This window comes from Cupressus sempervirens, chromosome 5 (assembly GCF_028749045.1).
Source record: "Cupressus sempervirens isolate cs-2001-9-10 chromosome 5, ASM2874904v1, whole genome shotgun sequence".
Taxonomy (NCBI): domain Eukaryota; kingdom Viridiplantae; phylum Streptophyta; class Pinopsida; order Cupressales; family Cupressaceae; genus Cupressus; species Cupressus sempervirens.
In genome coordinates this window covers 307,854,252-307,872,244 of record NC_143122.1, presented here as the reverse complement: position 1 = coordinate 307,872,244, position 17,993 = coordinate 307,854,252, and the positions used below count along the sequence as shown (strand labels likewise).

Sequence of the window (17,993 nt, the reverse complement as noted above, 5' to 3'; positions counted from 1 at the left end):
CCAATTAAGAAGACCCCAATTAGAATAAGTGTATTCATGAAAAGGCAATGCATTTATGAATATTTATGAATTCAGCTTGGCCAATCCTTCAATTATAACATCTCAGGCCAACCATTTTTTTGCATTCAACCCTCTGTATATCCTTTGCAAAAATGATGGATACTAATCTCAACCTCACACCAATCCAAGCAATCAATAACCTTTACTGTCTTTGTCTCATCATTGAATTTTCCATTAATGATTTCCCACACAGCTCGCCACAATACCATTGGCTCCCAGCTCAAATAAGATGTACAAAACTTATGCTGATACAACAATCAGCTTGGCAAGGTACCAAGGGAAGGCCCTTTTGACCCAGGATGGTAAAGGCTAAATGAAGTATCCCATCAGTCACTTAAGATGTTCAATGCTTTCTATACTGCATCTTCAAGATACCTCTCTGCAGCTTCACACTCGCACCTCTTTTCCTCAATGGCCAATTTAGCAAGATACTTATCAAGTGGTAGGTGCTGATAAGTCTGAAAAAAATTTAATATAGGTTTAGTTTTACTCTCCACCTCTTTCTATTTATCAATCATTTGAATCAATGCACCATGATACTCAAGAAAATATCCCACTTTGTTCAATGTTGTCTTAAATTTGCAAGTTGCATCACATATTGATTTTCTTTTAAAGCCATAATCTTCAAGTTGTGTTGTCTCTATTGAATTATGTCCTCACAAATACTTGCTTCTTCTTCAAGTTCAGTCACAGTTCTCCTCAAAATCGTGTTTAATAGCCTTATGGTTATTTCCCAAAAGTTTTTTCGATTCCTTATCAACTTTGTCTCTCTTCTCCTCTGCATCAATCTTCCATAGTAGAAGATCTCCCATTCCCACTCAATTCAGTATCCTATAGATTTAATGAATTTTCCACCATTTCTATTACTTTAGTTGAAGCCATTGCATTCTAAAAGAGATCCTCAAATGCTAATCCACACTATCCAAGATTGCTCTCACTCTTGCAGTTTGACTATGATATTCTAAACTATTACAAGCTCACCTCTAATCCATTACTTCTGAAAATGCTGAAGAGCTTCTTTAACATTATGTGTGGTAGGAGAATATAACAAATTTCCATTGCTATCATTCCTACATGTTTCTTGGCGTATATCAAAAACCTCATCACCAGTTTTAACTCCTTCAATCTTCCTACACTTTTTTGGTCTTTCTACAATCTCAGGGTTTGGGACAGAAAATGGTTCATAGTGCCTTAAAAGACTAAAAATTGAAAGCCTCACATTCTTGTTTGGCATTCCCAAGTTATCAGTGAAAAGAATTAAAGTTGTTGGACTTTTATCAATTCTAAGCTCTAAATGGTAATCCTTAACTTTGTTATTAATGAATTCTATTGACCAAAGAACAACATTCAAGAAATCAGCTACTACACCTAAAACATGAGGTGATAACCTGTAATATTTTGCAAAGTTTATGTAATCACACATATGCATTGACAGAGTGGAAGTGTTATCTATCAGTAACTTCAAGTGAAATCTCAATGTAGATCCTATCATATACTCCCACATTTTCCTTGGATAATCTATGACATTTTTTGTTTTAGCTGTCAAAAAATTATTTTACAGCCAAAGCATATTCCCACAGTAATGATGCATTGTCTTCTGAAGAAAAGAAGTGTGGATAGCACCTAAGTGCTTCCCAAGTAATAGGTGCTTCCAGCAATAAAGTATTTAGGTCTAGATCCACCTTATCAACCTTTCTAGCAATAATTTTTTTGTTATAGGCTTGATGACTCATATCAGAAATGAATAGACATTTCCTATTTTAACCAGTAGTAGGCCTACCAAGAGAGCTTGTGTTTCTGCTGAATAAACTACCTTTATGAAATGTACTTTATGAGCATGATAAATAGCTTTCAGATGCAATCAATAGATGTAATGATTCAAATTGTTCAATAAATGAGTTGGGTTGATGTGTATTAACAATGACACCATCACACCCACGGTTAGATATGAAATCTGCCACTTTATTTCCTTCTCACAGGGTATGTGATAAGGTGACCTCTGAAAATTGATCAATCAGGTGCCAAATTTGCTTGAAGATATATTACAAATGCCACGAATAGAATTGATGTTTCATGCAACTGTTAATGACCATTTGGGAATCACCTTCTTATATTTTCCATATATTTCATATGGAAAATGGATATGAAGGTTGCTTCAAGCTCTTAAATTGCCACTTCAACCATAAAGGTAACAAGGTAAATTATATGTTTTCTTCATATATTATGAAATAATTGTTACTATCCTTGTTATTATTGAGACATTTGGATATTTTGATGAATATTGAATAGTTTAAATATTTACTATCAATAATTCTAATCAAATAAGGAAATGACATTGATTTTTAAGTTGATAATAATCAAAGAATGTTGTTAAAAAGGTCATCATCTTCCAAGATAAGGTAAGTCCTACGGTGGAATGGGTTGGGTAACATCACTTGGGGTATCGAATAAAGCCTATGGGTACCGGGTAAGGCCTTGGTGATGAGATATCTCAGGGTACATCATACAAGGGCGTTATCTTGGAGATGATGGTCGGAGAGAGATGACAATAATGAGGGAGAACGGTGAGGCCCACTGATTGGGTAACAGGGCACCCCATTATGGTTTCTCCTCCTATAATTGAGTGATAAGATTATGTATCTGATATTTCAAAGATTATGCTTTAAAATACTTCTTATTGGAAAATAGTTGATAGAATCACCTTAGGATCATGATTCTCCAAGTCAAGATAAGGCCTGCAGTGGAATGGACTGGGGGACATCACGCGAGGTACCAGATAAAGCCTACGGGTACCGAGTAAGGCCTTGGTGATGGGACATCTTAGGGTACATCATACAAAGGTGCCTTCTTGGAAATGATGATCGGAGGAAGGTAACGATAATGAGGGAGAATGGTGAGGCACACTAGTTGGGTAACAGGGCACCCTATTATGGTTCCTCCTCCCATATTTAGAAAATGATGAGTTAATAAATGGATTGAGACTATAAATACCCTATCAAGGGATTGATTTTTATATAATGTGTACTAATGATTTTTTTTGGTTGCAAGTTCACAATTAAGGAAATGCATAGTGTGTATCTTATGTGCTTGCATCATGTTTGCTTCATGTCTCCATCTGTCTACATCATGTCTACTTTGTGTTTTCATGATCTGTCTACATCATGTATGCTTTGTGTTTTCATTCATAAATCTTTCTTTTTGAATGCAAATATGTTTTATGTCTATGTCAAAGCTTGCATATGAATGATTTGCTTGAGGACAAGCAAATTCGAGAGGGGATGGCTATGATATCCCCATTTTAGTATATAAATTAATTATACATAAAGGGTATAATATTAATAATTGATAATTTATATAGAATAAATTATAATTATTTTAAGTTACAAATATAAATCGTTATATATTATATAATTATAAATATTAATTATATATATATATGAATATTATTCATAATTAGATATTTATATGTCATAAATAATTAATACATATATATTTGTATAACAATAGTATATGACATTATATCCTTGTTATATATTAAAATAATATTTAATTAAAAAGATTCATATATTATTATAATCTTATATATAATTAATATTAATATATAATCATATATAATTAATATTAATCTATATATATAATAAATAGTTATTAATATAATAAACCTTATTAATATACTATAACTATTATTATGAAAAGAGGCGACCCTTTCAAAATACATACATACATACATACATACATACATACATACATACATACATACATACCTACATACATACATGCATACATACATACATACATACATACATACATACATACATACATACATACATATATATATATATATATATATATATATATCACACAATCAAAAGGATATCAGAGAGAAAAATAGGAAATACTATCAAATTATACAAATAAAATGTTAAATTTGAAGATGCCCCAAAAACGGGACATTATAATGGACTCTATGAAAATTACCTATTTTAACTAGTACTAGGCCTACCAAGAGAGCTTGTGTTTCTGCTGAATTATTAGTCCCATTTGGTAGCGGGAAGCATGTAATTGCCAGAGCTATACCTTTGCTATCTCTGACACATGCCTTGAGACCTGATTTACTTGGATTTCCTCTTGAAACACCATCAAAATTAAGTTTCACTACACCCAACTTAGGAGGTAGCTATTGCACAATTGTTCTATCTATCTTGGAATGTTGATTATTGCTAATTCCACTCCCCCATGGAATAAGAAGAAATTTCCACTCTCGAATGATGAAACTATCCCAAATTGAGATTGTAGGATTGATTTTGCATCTGAAAAGGCCTGCATTAGTGACTTCCAATATAGACTTTTCAATGCCTTGTAGCACTATTTCTATCTCTACAAACTCATTTTTGAATATCCTCTTGTTTCTCTCCCACCAAATAGCCCAAATAACCAAAGATGGAGTACATATCCAAATACCTACAAATAAAGCTTTCGAAAAAAGAAGTGGCCAAGACTAAAAAATCTCCCAAAGGTTATTTTGAAGAGGAGCATAATAATGAAGTTTTCTGAGAATAGAAACCCAACAATCATATGTGAAAGAGCAGGTGACAAACAAGTGATCCACTGATTCATATTCTTCATTACACAAGACACATTTAAAAGGAGGAGCAATATTCAACTTAGTCAATCTGTCACTTGTAAGAATTCTATGTTTAAGTGCAAGCCATGCAAAACATCCAACTTTTGGAAGAACAACATGGTTCCAACAAAATTTATAAGCTCTATATGGATTCTTTTGTGCTACCATTCTCTATAACAACTTATACCCCTCTTTGACTGAATAACAACTATCTTTAGCTGGAGCCCAAAAAAATCTATCTTCCCCATCTAAAATGTAAACAAGTCTCTTGTCTAAATAGTCCCTAAACATTTGTTTCTCTTGAAAAGACAAAGGCAAGGGATCCGGATCTTTCCAAGTGACTTTCCTAGAATAGGGACAGATTTTATCTATAAAATCTATGACTTTGTTACCCCAAATTGATTCTGAAATGTTCATAATGTTCTAAGAAAACTGTGAAGTATGAAGAGGTGGAAATCCATTCCATGAGTACCTCCAAAATTTGACTCTATCCCCCTTATTCAACTCCCAAGAAATATATTTAAGAACAATATCTCTGGAAGAGATCATAAAATCCCAAATCACAAAATCTTTAGGGGGATTAAGAATTGAAAAAATTCGTGTGGGGTCATTATTATCTAAATACTTTTGTTGCATTATTTGACACCATGTTGATTGAGGTTTAGTATACATCTGCCAAATGAGTTTCCCACCAAAAGCTACATTTCTCTTAGTCAAATCATGAATACCTACTCCACCAATGGCTAGAATATGGGCCATGTCATGAAGTGATACAAGCTGAATCTTTTTATCCCCATTCATGTTTCCTACCCAAAGGAAACCTCGAATCAAGCTTTGGATTTGTGTTAAGATTGATATCGGAACTTTAAGGACTGTAATATAGTAATTTGGGATTGTTGAAAGTACCAATTTTATAAGTAGAATTCTTCCTGCTAAAGAAAGCCATTTGGCTTTCCAAGCTACCACTCTAGACTTAATTCTTTGATTAACCAAGTTCCAGTAGCTTGTCTTATTTGATCCCATGAAAAATGGAATTTCAAGATATGTTGATGGAAGAAAGTCCTCTGAAAATCCCAAAATTTTAACAATTATGTCTAATGTCACTTTGTTTGTGTAGAAAACAAATATTTTTGACTTATTTGAATTGATTTTCTACCTTGAGACATCTGAATATAAGTACAAAATCTTCTTGATCTTTCTAGCTTCTGACACTTGTGATATACCAAAAATGAGTGTACCATCTGCAAATAAAGAATGTGTAATGGAAATAGATGTACCACTAATGTTTGTGCCCTTCCATTTACCTAAGAGATGATAGTGCCTTATGGTCCTACTAAAGGCTTCAGCCATGATAATAAACAGAGCCAGAGAAAGGGGATCTCCTTGCCTAATTCCTTAGGTAGAAGAGAAGAAACTAGAAGTTGTCCCATTAATAATGACTGGAAACCAAGCCTCGAAGATACATGCTCTAATCCATTTGCACCATTGATGTGAAAAACCCATATGCTGAAGCACTTGAAGAAGGAATGACCAGCAAACAATGTCATAAGCTTTCATCATATCTAGCTTGATTACGAAAGAAGATGATTGATTAATGCTTATACAATGAAGAACTTCATGAGCAACCATTGCTCCCTCCATAGTTTCCCTACCCAACACAAAACCCCCCAGTTCTGATAAAATTAGTTTTGGAAGAAGATGCTAAAGATGAGAATATCTTACCTTAGTTATAATCTTATATGTAAGATTACATAATGAGATAGGCCTGAAATCAACAAAAGTTTTGTGCTCTTTCAACTTAGGGATAATTATAATGTTGGTGTTATTGAAATGCTTGAGCATTGATTTACACTTTCTAGACTCTTCCACTACTGCCAAAAGATCATAACCAATAAAATCCTAGCTGCTTTGAAAAAATAGTGTTGTGAAACCATCAGGACCCGGTGATTTGTCTATAGGGAATGAGAAGACAACCTTTTGAAGTTCTTGATAAGAAATCAAAGCCATAGGAATATTGTTATCTTCAAAAGATACCAATGTGGGAATGGCCTCAAGAAGATCTGCCACTTGTGAAGGGAAGGTGTTGGATATTCAGCTAGAGTAAGAAGATTTTTAAAAAATCTAACACCTTCCTCTCTAATATGCTAAGAATTTGTTAAGACATTACCCAATTCTGAATGCTTCATATGGAAGATTGTTTTAGCAGCTCTTTTTTGTTGTGTTGAAGCATGAAAATATTTGGTATTCTTATCCCCTTGTTGAAGCCATAACTCTCTTGATTTTTTATGCCAATATTCCTCCTCTCCCACACAATTCTTCCCACTCTTTTAGAAGGTTTTTTTGATTAATATAAGTATCATTAGACATCCCATTCTAAATGATATGAGTGTGAATAAACTGTAATTGTACCTTGACAATCTCTTTTTGTTTGAAGACATTTTTGAAGATATTATGATTCCATATTTTAATGTGTTTTTTAAGACGTTTCATCTTCATTGCAAACCGATGCATCTTGGAACCTGGAACAAAAGGCGCACTAACCCACCACTACTTTAGGTACTGGAGAAAATGAGGATGACGAAGCCACATTTGTTCAAATTTGAACAAAGATTTACCCTGATTATGCTTGATTTCAGCAAATCAAAAAATAGATAAAGTGATTGGATAATGATCTGATTTTGGATAAGATAAAATTTTTGAACTTATCTAAAATTGTTGTAATTTCCATTCTTGAGATAGCAAAAATCTATCAAGCCGAACAACAATTTGTGCAAAACCATCTCTCCTATTTGTCCAAGTACAATTTCCTTGAGTTGGAGGAATATCCATAAGCCTATTAGTATCCACAAAATTGGAAAAATCTTGAATTTTTTTGAGAGGAGGAGAGATGCCACCTATTTTTTCTTCTTGACTCAACACTGCATTAAAATCTCCCCCAAGCATGACTAGCTGAGATTGCTGTGATTGTATTGACTGAGTCAAACTATCCCAAAGTTTTAACTTATTTTGTGAATTATTTGGCCCATAAGCATTAATAAGGACAAAAGAGATATCAAAATTTGAAATTTGCACCATTTTCCAGTTTGATTTTTGTTGAATGAGCTGCCCTTGAATTGACAAATGGTTCCACAAAATTGTAAGGCCTCTTGAAGCTCCACTATTGGGTGAATGAAAAGAGGACCAATTTGACCATTTGAATAATGTCCTTTCATATGACTCTTATGAAAGTTTTGTCTCTTGAAGCAACACAATATCTGACTTCATGCCATCTATTAATCGTTTGATCCTTTTCCTTTTGGCAGAGGCATTAATATCTCTAACATTCTAAGAATTTATCTTCATTGTGGACAAGGAGAACCTTTTTTTCTCCTTGTCACTCTCTTAGTAACTATAAATTTATCATCCAGAGTAGTTTGAATACCAGATTCAATTTTAATTTTGGTCTTGGATCCTTTAGTTCGTCCTCTTGATTTTGGAGTTTTAATAGTTTGCTAATTATAACAAAAAAGGCTTAAAGGAGTTTCTTTTGACTGGTCTTCTAGAAAAGGATCCTTTTTATTCTCAGACTATCCCAAATTGACATCCTCTTGTAGTGAAGACTAATTGATGGCACAGTCTTGGATGTCTTTATATATGCACTCGTCAATTCCCAATGGATCCATAGCAAGTAGAATATCTTCCTTAGGCTGAGAAACAATAGCATTTGACTTGTTCCCAAGTACAGGTATTTTATTAGTATCCTACAAGCAATGAGAAGACTTATAGAACTAGAAATGATATTGTTGAAAAAGATCTTCCAAATTTCTATTCTTATGGATAACACCTGGAAAGCCTTCCTCTTCTGTAATACCAAATATTATTTTGGAAGCAATTTCTGAGACAATCTGATCTTCAATTTGACAGGTCTTCCAATTAGCCAATCCTTTGTAAATGTCAGAATCTGATGGCACAATGGCCAATTGAGAAATTGTGTTTGGGATATTCAAATGATATGTAATCAGGGCAGCTCTCTTGAGAGAAACAATAGTTGTCCTATCAGAATGATCCATCAGAGAATGAATGGATGGCATAAGTATTTTTAATAGATAAGAGAACATTACATCTGAAAATGTACAGACAACAAAGATGTGAATGTGTCTGGTGTAATATCATGGTGGGATTCTTTAACTGGAATTCAAGAAACTGCTACTGAAGGAATTTTTCCAACTATAAATTGGGGAACTTCTATTGAAGGCTGAAATCTACAAAGATTTGGATCTAAATTATGATTAGAACACACTGTTATTGAATCTTGATCACCATTTAGATATTGGGTGTTAAAATGACCAAGAATAGATTGGAATCTATGAATTGTGATTGCATCCTGAACTAGAATAGGTTGATTCCATAACCCCCATCGAGAATTAATCTAAAGATTAGATGGGATGTTTTTTCACATATCTAGAAGCAAACAAACTTTGACACATAGATGTGGTCGATCATATGGGGTGAGATCACGTTTTAAGAAGATGCCAACTTTCTTTGCAAGGACTTCAATAATGTTCAAATCTTTGTATTTTAAAGGCAATCGAGGAAAGGAAATCCAGAATGGAAAAAACTGAATCTCTGATGATTTTGGGTTAAAAGTTGGAATCTAGTTCATAGTAAACAAACCAAAACCACTATAGAACTAGCCTTTAAATCTATGCACAGAGTCTCTAAATTCTTTAGATTGGAAAATTGCAACAAAAAAATGAGATTGTTGATCTATGTAAAACAACTCTTTAACTCCTATCCAATTCTTAAAATCCCACTATTTAATATCGGAAATGTCAATGGAATCCGAGTTGAACTTACTAATGAGGGCATATTGTCAAAGAGTACCAACTAATTCTTGCAACATATGACTTGGAAATGTAATGGACAGCTGATCTATTTTATGCTGCTGAAAAACATTTATTGTATTACCTAGGCAAGATTTCTTTCTCCAAACTAACTTCTACTTCTTTGGATTGAAGGGAACTCTATTTAAATTGGGCAATGAATCTGAAGGCATAGTTTTAGCATTGACAACAACCAGTTTAACAGGCACTTTACCATGCTCTTCATTAGGAAGGAGCACTTCAAACGAGGGCTTGGCAGTTAGTATATGAGTAGGGGACCTTGGCAGAGCTCCATAACAAATGTTGAAGACAGGTTTTTTCTTGAAATGTTTGGGGCTTGATGTAAAGTGGTTCCTATTTCAGCCATTACGACCCTGCAAGTGATGCCCTAGAAACTTTCTTCTTGAATTTGTGATATCCTGCGTAAAAAAATTTAAATCCCTCTATTTCGGAGATCGTTGCATGGCCCGTTTAGATGTCTCACCAAATTCATATAAGGAAACACCTTGCCAAATCTAATTCTTTTGACCATCAACAACAGGGAGAATCTTCAATGGTGGATCTAGGGCTTCATTTCTGGGGTTTACAACAGGAGATTTGCTATGGCAGTCAAGAAATCATGGATTGACAAAGAAAGGCTTAGCAAGTTGAACCACTACCTTGCCACGAAAAATAGACTTAAAAAACTGAACTAAATTTTTTTCCAAAAATTTGCAAGTGTGAAATTGGGGATCAAGCATTGCACCCTAACTAGTTGAACAACAAGTGTAGAAGAAAATATACGGAGTGGATCTTGAAAACCATAACTTGTATTGTAACCATTTCTAACATTACCAGTCTGTGCACCTATAAAATCCCTTGAAATCTCAACCTTCGAATCGTGTCCTATTGCAGTTTTCCTGGAGGTGCCATCCTAGATCCTATCGGCATTAATTAACCTAACTCTTGCATTAATAAAGATAAAATCATTTATATGCAACTAAGAGTTTGATTAGACTTAAATAATCACTAATACTAACATTCACTTTATAACTAAATGGATAATATTTATTTAATTTTAAAAATCAATAAATTATTATTATTATTCAAAAAAAAATTAAGATGTTTTTTTTAATTTTTAAAATTAATAATTAATTATAAGAAAAAAATTATTATTATTAAATTTGAAAATTAAATTATATTTTTATAAAATTAAAATAAACACACAATTAGTATTTCCGCATGTCTTTGATCTCTCAAATAATGCAAGCATACTATACTAGTTTTCTATTTTTAGCATATTTATTTTCACATGCATGTAATCATACTATACTTAGCTTTCTATTTTAGCATATTCATTTTCACATGTATGTATATGTTTAGTTATAATGTGCTTTCCTCTCAATTAATCTTTTGCTTTCCAAATAAATATTGCAATTAAGTTATTTTAGATGTAAGAAAAATATTCATCTGTATTTAAAAAATTCATGATAATCACATAGTTCTAATGACAAATTTAAAGTTGAAACCCTATCTGTTCAATTTTTTATTTTCTTCCAGTTTTCTATAATCTAATTTCCCCTATATTAAAAAGGAGTTTAAAAGAATACAATCATAATAATTTTTTATAGTTTTTCCACAGTCAAGTTTTCTTGATTAATAAGTTTTATTTTTTGCAAAATCTACTACACAATTCTTATCCAAAAATCAATATAATAAATTAATAAGTATTATGCAAGCACACAAGAAGACACAAAGTAGACAGATCTTTCAATAAAATTCTACAATGGGTTTTCAAACCCTACCTCAAAACAACAACTAAAATCTAAGATAATCTGTGAATGCTTACAAATCTTGACCCCCTGAAACTTTCAACAATTCTTTTGATCCAATTCTGAATTTTGCTCCCCAAAACCTATCTATGTAGAAATGAGCTTGAATCTCCTAATAAATCATTTAACTCTACCTAGGGTTTCCTATTTTTGAACATGCAAAGGCCTCTCCTTAAAATAAACTTTTACTGTTTAATCCTTTCATGCACAGTTGAAGAACCTTTTAAATTAAAATATTATTTTATATTTTATTTTCCTCCAGTTTATTAATTAGTGCAAGCACTAATTAAATCATAGTTTATTATTTAAATTAATAATAATAATCAAAGCTCATTGTTTAAATGCAACTCTAATTTAATTATTATTAAATAAATAATTATAGTAAAGTAGTATTAAATCTTTCATATTTTAATTCTTTTTTCGTCCAACTTCTTAAATTAGACTTTTAAATTAAATCTTTTAAATTGAAGTACATATTTAATTAATTTATAATTAGTTAAATATCATCATATTCTAATTTCTCTTTAACCAATTTTCTAAATTTAGACTTCTAAATTAAGGCTTTTAAACTAAAGCACATATTTAACTAGTTTTTTAATTAATTAAATATTCTCATGCTTTAATATTTTCTTTTTAATCAAATAATATTTAATTATATGATTAACCCAAATATTATAATTAAATCATTTACCAAATAAATCACATAGTGAAATCCACATAAAAGAAAAATTACCAAAACATACCAAAACTCAAAATCAAACAACACAAACAGATAAACTCATGGGTTTATAAAAGGTGGAAAATCAAATACATGTCCTCCTTCTCAGGACAAGTAATTAGGCTATGTTTGGGATTGGACTTGAACATTATCTCCCCACTCTTACCATTGAGTTATTGTGATAGGGTACGCTCATCCTGGCAATTCAGGAAAGTCGATGCCCAGTACCTATATTTTGCATAAAAGACGAGCATGTACATGTATATAAATATATCTAAATAAACAAGCAATGGTAGGGAGTGGTACATCATGTAGATCTTGACTAACAGGTGACTATGACTCCCTCCCTTAACCACATCAAACACGACCAAAAAAAAAAAGATAAAATAGATGCATGCGCCATACACATGCAAGTATGGGGTAAGTACCATAATAATTATAACTCAAACATCAAATGCTTAGATAAAATAATGCATCGTTATGAATATAAAGTAATCATCATTAAAGCATCATCTGCCATTGCTATGAAAGAAATCACATTTATTAACTATAGATCATTAATGCACTGGTAACCATAATTATTAAACAACACATGAAATATAGTCAACAAAGTAATCATCGTTGATAGTCCAAGTTATGAAATAATATCCTTGAAACTAACACATCCATGAAATAGGCATAAAGAGTTTGGTAAATATAATGGAAAAACAAACTATGGGTGAGCATTACATTTTATATTAGTCAAATTTAGGTGAAATCCCTGAATGTTATTTACTCATGTCAAAATTATAGCTAGTGTTTAGGTTTATTATACTCCAATTCTATTCGAATTTATTTTGGCATAGTAGTTGCTCTTTGTTGTGGCAAGTGGATTGAAGGCAAATAGAGTGTTACCATCAAGGTATCACTCCAACATTGCATTGGGTCTCTTTTAAAAGTAAATATCATTTGTAAATAACCTTTAACGAACCATTCTTATTGTAATAGGGGTATGCCCCTTAATATTTCTTGTAAAAGAGGGGATGCCCTCTTCAAGTCTCATTTAGGGAAATTGTATGTATATATGACTTTAGTCTTGGACTATACTAAGGGTTTTCTTTACCCTATTCTTTTTTTCCAGTGTGTGCACTTTGAACGGGGTTGTATAGAAATATTTTAATATTAATAAAATGGGCATTTTTGGGTAAGATCCTAAGGACTAATTGGTTTACAAATCATTGTATTGTAACTGTAGATTGTAGAACTTAGGGTTTAATTTTGAATCATACATGTAACTCTGTAAGCCTAAATCATTAGTAGTAATCCTAGAATTCTAGCTAATTTGAAAATTAAGTTATAGAATTACTTAATTTACATTAAATTTGTAAAGGCCAAACTATCAAGATCTACAAAACAAATATCAAACTATTACCACTAAAACAACAATATAACTTCATTTTTATAGTGACCCACTTTTGTATCAAGTAGAAACAGGGCCAAAACTTTATCAAAGGCTCCCAAAATGATGACAGGTGGACTATTAGACATGTCACTACAAGGAAATAGGGATTAACATCATCATGGTCTTATATTGATTGTTAGATCGCAAAAGATCAATGATGTGATGTGTATTTCAGGCATGAAGGGGAAACAGGGCCAAAACTTTACCAAAGGCTCTTGCAATGATGACACATGGACTATTAGACATTTGAACACAAGGAAATAGGGATTAACATTGTTGCAGCCTTACATCGACCATTAGACCACAAAAGATTAAGGATATGAGGTGTCTTATGGGAAGGAAAGGGAAACGGGGCCAAAACTTTACCAAAGGCTCCCGCAATGATGACACACAAACTATTATACATGTCACCACAAGACAATAGGGATTAACATCATTGTGGCCTTACATTGACTATTAGATCATAGAAGATCAATAACATGAGGTGTATTTTGGGCTAAAAGGGAAACGAACACCATATTTTACAATAATGTCCTTGTAATGAAAACACGTGTCCACTCTATCATATCACTACATGTTGTATTTCAATCAATGAGTAGGAGTATGAGCTTTAGCTCTTATCTATAGTATGCATGATCAAGAATGTATCTACTAATATAAATAAATACCTGATATGTGTCACATACTAAAAATTATCACTTTGTGTAAAGTTTTTTCCACTTGTGTTTTCATTGATTGATAATAGTTTTATCGTTCTAAACTTGTAGCAATAGTAATTCATAATCCAAATCATAGAACGACTTCTTGGTTGAGGAATGCAACATAGTCTGTCGACTTTTTCACCACTTTTAGTCTTTTAGTGTCTTCTCAAATTCAGTTTTTGGGTAAGATCCTAAGGACTAAATGGTTTAGAAATCATTGTGTTGTAACTGTAGATTATAGAATTTAGGGTTTAATTGTGAATTATGCAAGTAACTTTGTAAGCCTAAATCATTAGTAGTGAGTAGTTACTATTTAAATTAGAGAATTGTAGCTAATTTGCAAAGTAAATTAAAGAATTATTTAATTTACTTTAAATTTGTAAATGCCAAAAAGAGTTAGGGTTTAAATTTTAATTACCCTTATAAATTATATTTTGCTACTATGAATAGTTATTCAAATTTTGCAACTAATTCACAATGATGAAAAGAAATGTGAAGAGTGCAACTTAGAAATATGGGAAACAAAAATATTTGACAGAATTCTTTAACTGCCTAAAACACAAGGTTTCACTGATGATTTTTTTAATATTTATGATCCTAAACTATATATGGTGAAAATATCATGGAAATTAGGTTTTCACTTGAAAATAAGTGGAAAAATCTAAAAAAGGATGAAAAGTATTTTAAGTATAACACTAGTGTAGGGACTATAACATATAAATTGGGAATGTGGCCTACTGGAATAGCCCATTTGGCGTTTCCTCCAGTATTCCTTTATCTAGAACTTGTCATGCTCTGTGCAAAAAACTATGATGAAAATAGAAAGGCAATTGTTAATAAAAATATTCAGGAGGTAATTTTTTCCATAACAAAGATTGAATTTTATAATCTATTGGGAGTAACATGGGTAACACAAAACTAAAATGTGCACATTGACTTGGAAAACTTGGCAAAGTCATATGAGAGATTACCAACAAATAAAAAAGATTCCTAGAGGACTAATGTTATCCCCATCCAATGTTCAAAGTGATCATGAATCTAAGTATAAATTTGATATTTTTTTGCAATGGGTTTAGGATACTATATCCTTGCTATCATTTTGTTTGGGGTTGGAAAGTAATGAGGAAGTGGGTGTCAACATTCTAGAAATGATTTACAATATTCATTTTCAAGCAGTACTAGTACGATATAATTTTATTAGGCACATTATTCATAGCATGCAAGAGAAACTGTTAACAATTAAAAGTGGTTCCCAGAATACATTTAGATTCTATCTTATGCTATCAAATCATCATCAAATATTTCAAAGTAACCAACTTAAGCTTAATGTTCAAGATCAAGTATACCAATTGTCACATGTTATAAGGATGAGTGGTAGCAGAAGGAACTACAAGGATTTTGTTGACTACTTCTTGGCACCCATGTGTCATACAATTACAGACACTTCAATACCTAGATTTCCCCAAGTCTTGTAGAAAATGCATTCAACTACGAATTCAAATACAATTGGATGATTGGTATTTCATGGAGGACTACACCATGTTAAGGTTTTACGGTTCAATGGTAGAACCCTTCAAATTTCCAATACATGTGAAAAAGAGGGTTTTGTAATGGAATATGTATGGCAGATAGAGAGCCTAGATGTACTATTACATAGTTAGAAAAATAAACTATATATTTTTTCCTTTATTTTCTCATGTGGAGGGTTCACATTTGATAGATCAATAATCCAATCGATACTCAAGTTTTTAACAATGTTTATTTTTTATTTTGATGCTTATTGGCAGTATGATCTAGTAAGCATAATTGGATCAAAGCTTGTATAGTATGGGTACAAACCAATCAAGCATGTACATGAGAGTATCACATTGATTGAAAGATATAGAAATATGGACTCTCGGGAAGATGTTAGAAAATAGATGGAGAAATGTGTCGTTGAAAGCACTATTTTAGTTTAAGAATTGTCAACACAAATTAGAGAATCGCACAATCAGAAAAGAAAACCAGAGCTCGTCATATCCTACAATTTCTATTGAAAAGTGGATAAATCAAGTAAAATTCCTACTCCAATAGAAATAGAGATTGATTGTGACCTTCAGGGTTGAACTGAGACAATTATTAGAGAGTCTTGGACAATGAGGAAGAATTTGTGTAAGCCAAAGACCCCTACAAATTTTGATTCTTTGGACGAGAATAAAACAATTAGCAGATTATGGGATGAAGAACATCCAAAAGCACTAAAACCACTACCTGGGGGTGGATCTAAAGATGATCAAAATGAGTCTTCTACAAATCCCCAAGCTATTCCAAGTACAAGTACAATCTCACTCTTTTCATTATTTTTTGTACTCAATACAGAGAGAATAGAAAATTATGGAAGAGGGGTTGACTTGATACAAAAGATGGGTTATTCAAGTGGTCAAGGAATATGGTTCTCACATCAATCATTAGCTCCACCAAAATGTGGTGCTACTCTAGTCCTTGGGGGTGAATCATCAGGTTCCTCCATAAGTGTTAGTGTCATTCCAATTTTTCCTAGATTTGTCTCACCTTCAATTAAAACTCTACCTACCAATGCTACTATTTCTAGTAGTTTAAAAAGGACATTACAAGTGGATATGGGTCAAGTTCAACTAGGTAGTAAGAAGAAGAAAAAGTTTATGCCAACATTTTTCATTACCAATCAAATGTTGAGCTCAAAAACTACCACCAATACAATTCCTTTAGGAAAAAACCCTCAGAGCAGTCCAAAAACTCCAATAACTAGTGAAAGTGGGATAGGATTAGGAATGGATCAAATAATTAGAATGTCAAGCATAGGTTGAACTAGAGATAATTACATTAGTGCAAGTTTTGTTTCTCCTTTCAAACATCATTTTATGTTTGCAAGCCCAAATTTTGTTTCAATGGTTTTGCTACAAATTTTCAAAAAACCAAAATCAACAATAGACCAAATAAAAAGGTGTTGAAGAAGGAAGAAATTGTTGCAAATCATGATGAATAACCTACATTGACTAGGATATTTCTATATTATGACCCAAATAAATATTTGATGGAATGTATAGTTGTTGTTCCCATAGAAAGATAATAATCCACTGGAGAGCTAGATAGATCCATTATAATTATAGGTTAGCAGCCTATCAATGGATTTCTCCAAAGTAAAAAATGTGGACAAAGTCAGTATGGCCAAAAGGATGAACAAGTGGTCTACACTTCACTATTTAAGTTGGAGAGAGAGAAAAAGAAGTTGCAGAGAGAGATAAAGAAGTTGGACAAGACTATTGAAAAGTCAAAAGTTGACCTTGGAAACCAAAAGTCATAGGAGAAAGTAGTGGCTAACAAGTGAAAAAAATTAGAGAAACTGATAAAAGATGATTCCTTCAAAGAAGCAATTGAACAAAAAAATAATGGAAGAACTAGAAATTATGAAGAAATGATTGGAAGAAAGCAACCCAAAATGAAATCACTAGGGATGTAAACATGCAAGAACTAGAATAACTTAAAAAGGTGATTGAAAAATTGAAAGAAACAAATTTAAAAACTAGATAAAGAAAAAGATTACATGGTAACTTTGACCAAATAGGTGGAGTCTGTGACACAACTAAATAATAAATTAAGTGAGGATTTAGAGAATGAGAGGGAAAAAGCAAGACAATGGGAAGACAAACCACATGAAATAAGGAAACAAGGTGAAGATGATTAGTCAAAATTATAGGGAGAGCTAAATGAGGCAGATAAAATAATCAAAAACTTTTTAAAATAGCTTGAATCAATCA

General features: G+C 32.2%; 1 pseudogene; it reads right to left on the bottom strand.

Moving 5' to 3' along the window:
• Positions 1-386: 386 nt before the first annotated feature.
• Positions 387-8,733, bottom strand: LOC149555818 (AUGMIN subunit 1-like; annotated as a pseudogene).
• Between the last annotated feature and the right edge of the window lie 9,260 nt (positions 8,734-17,993).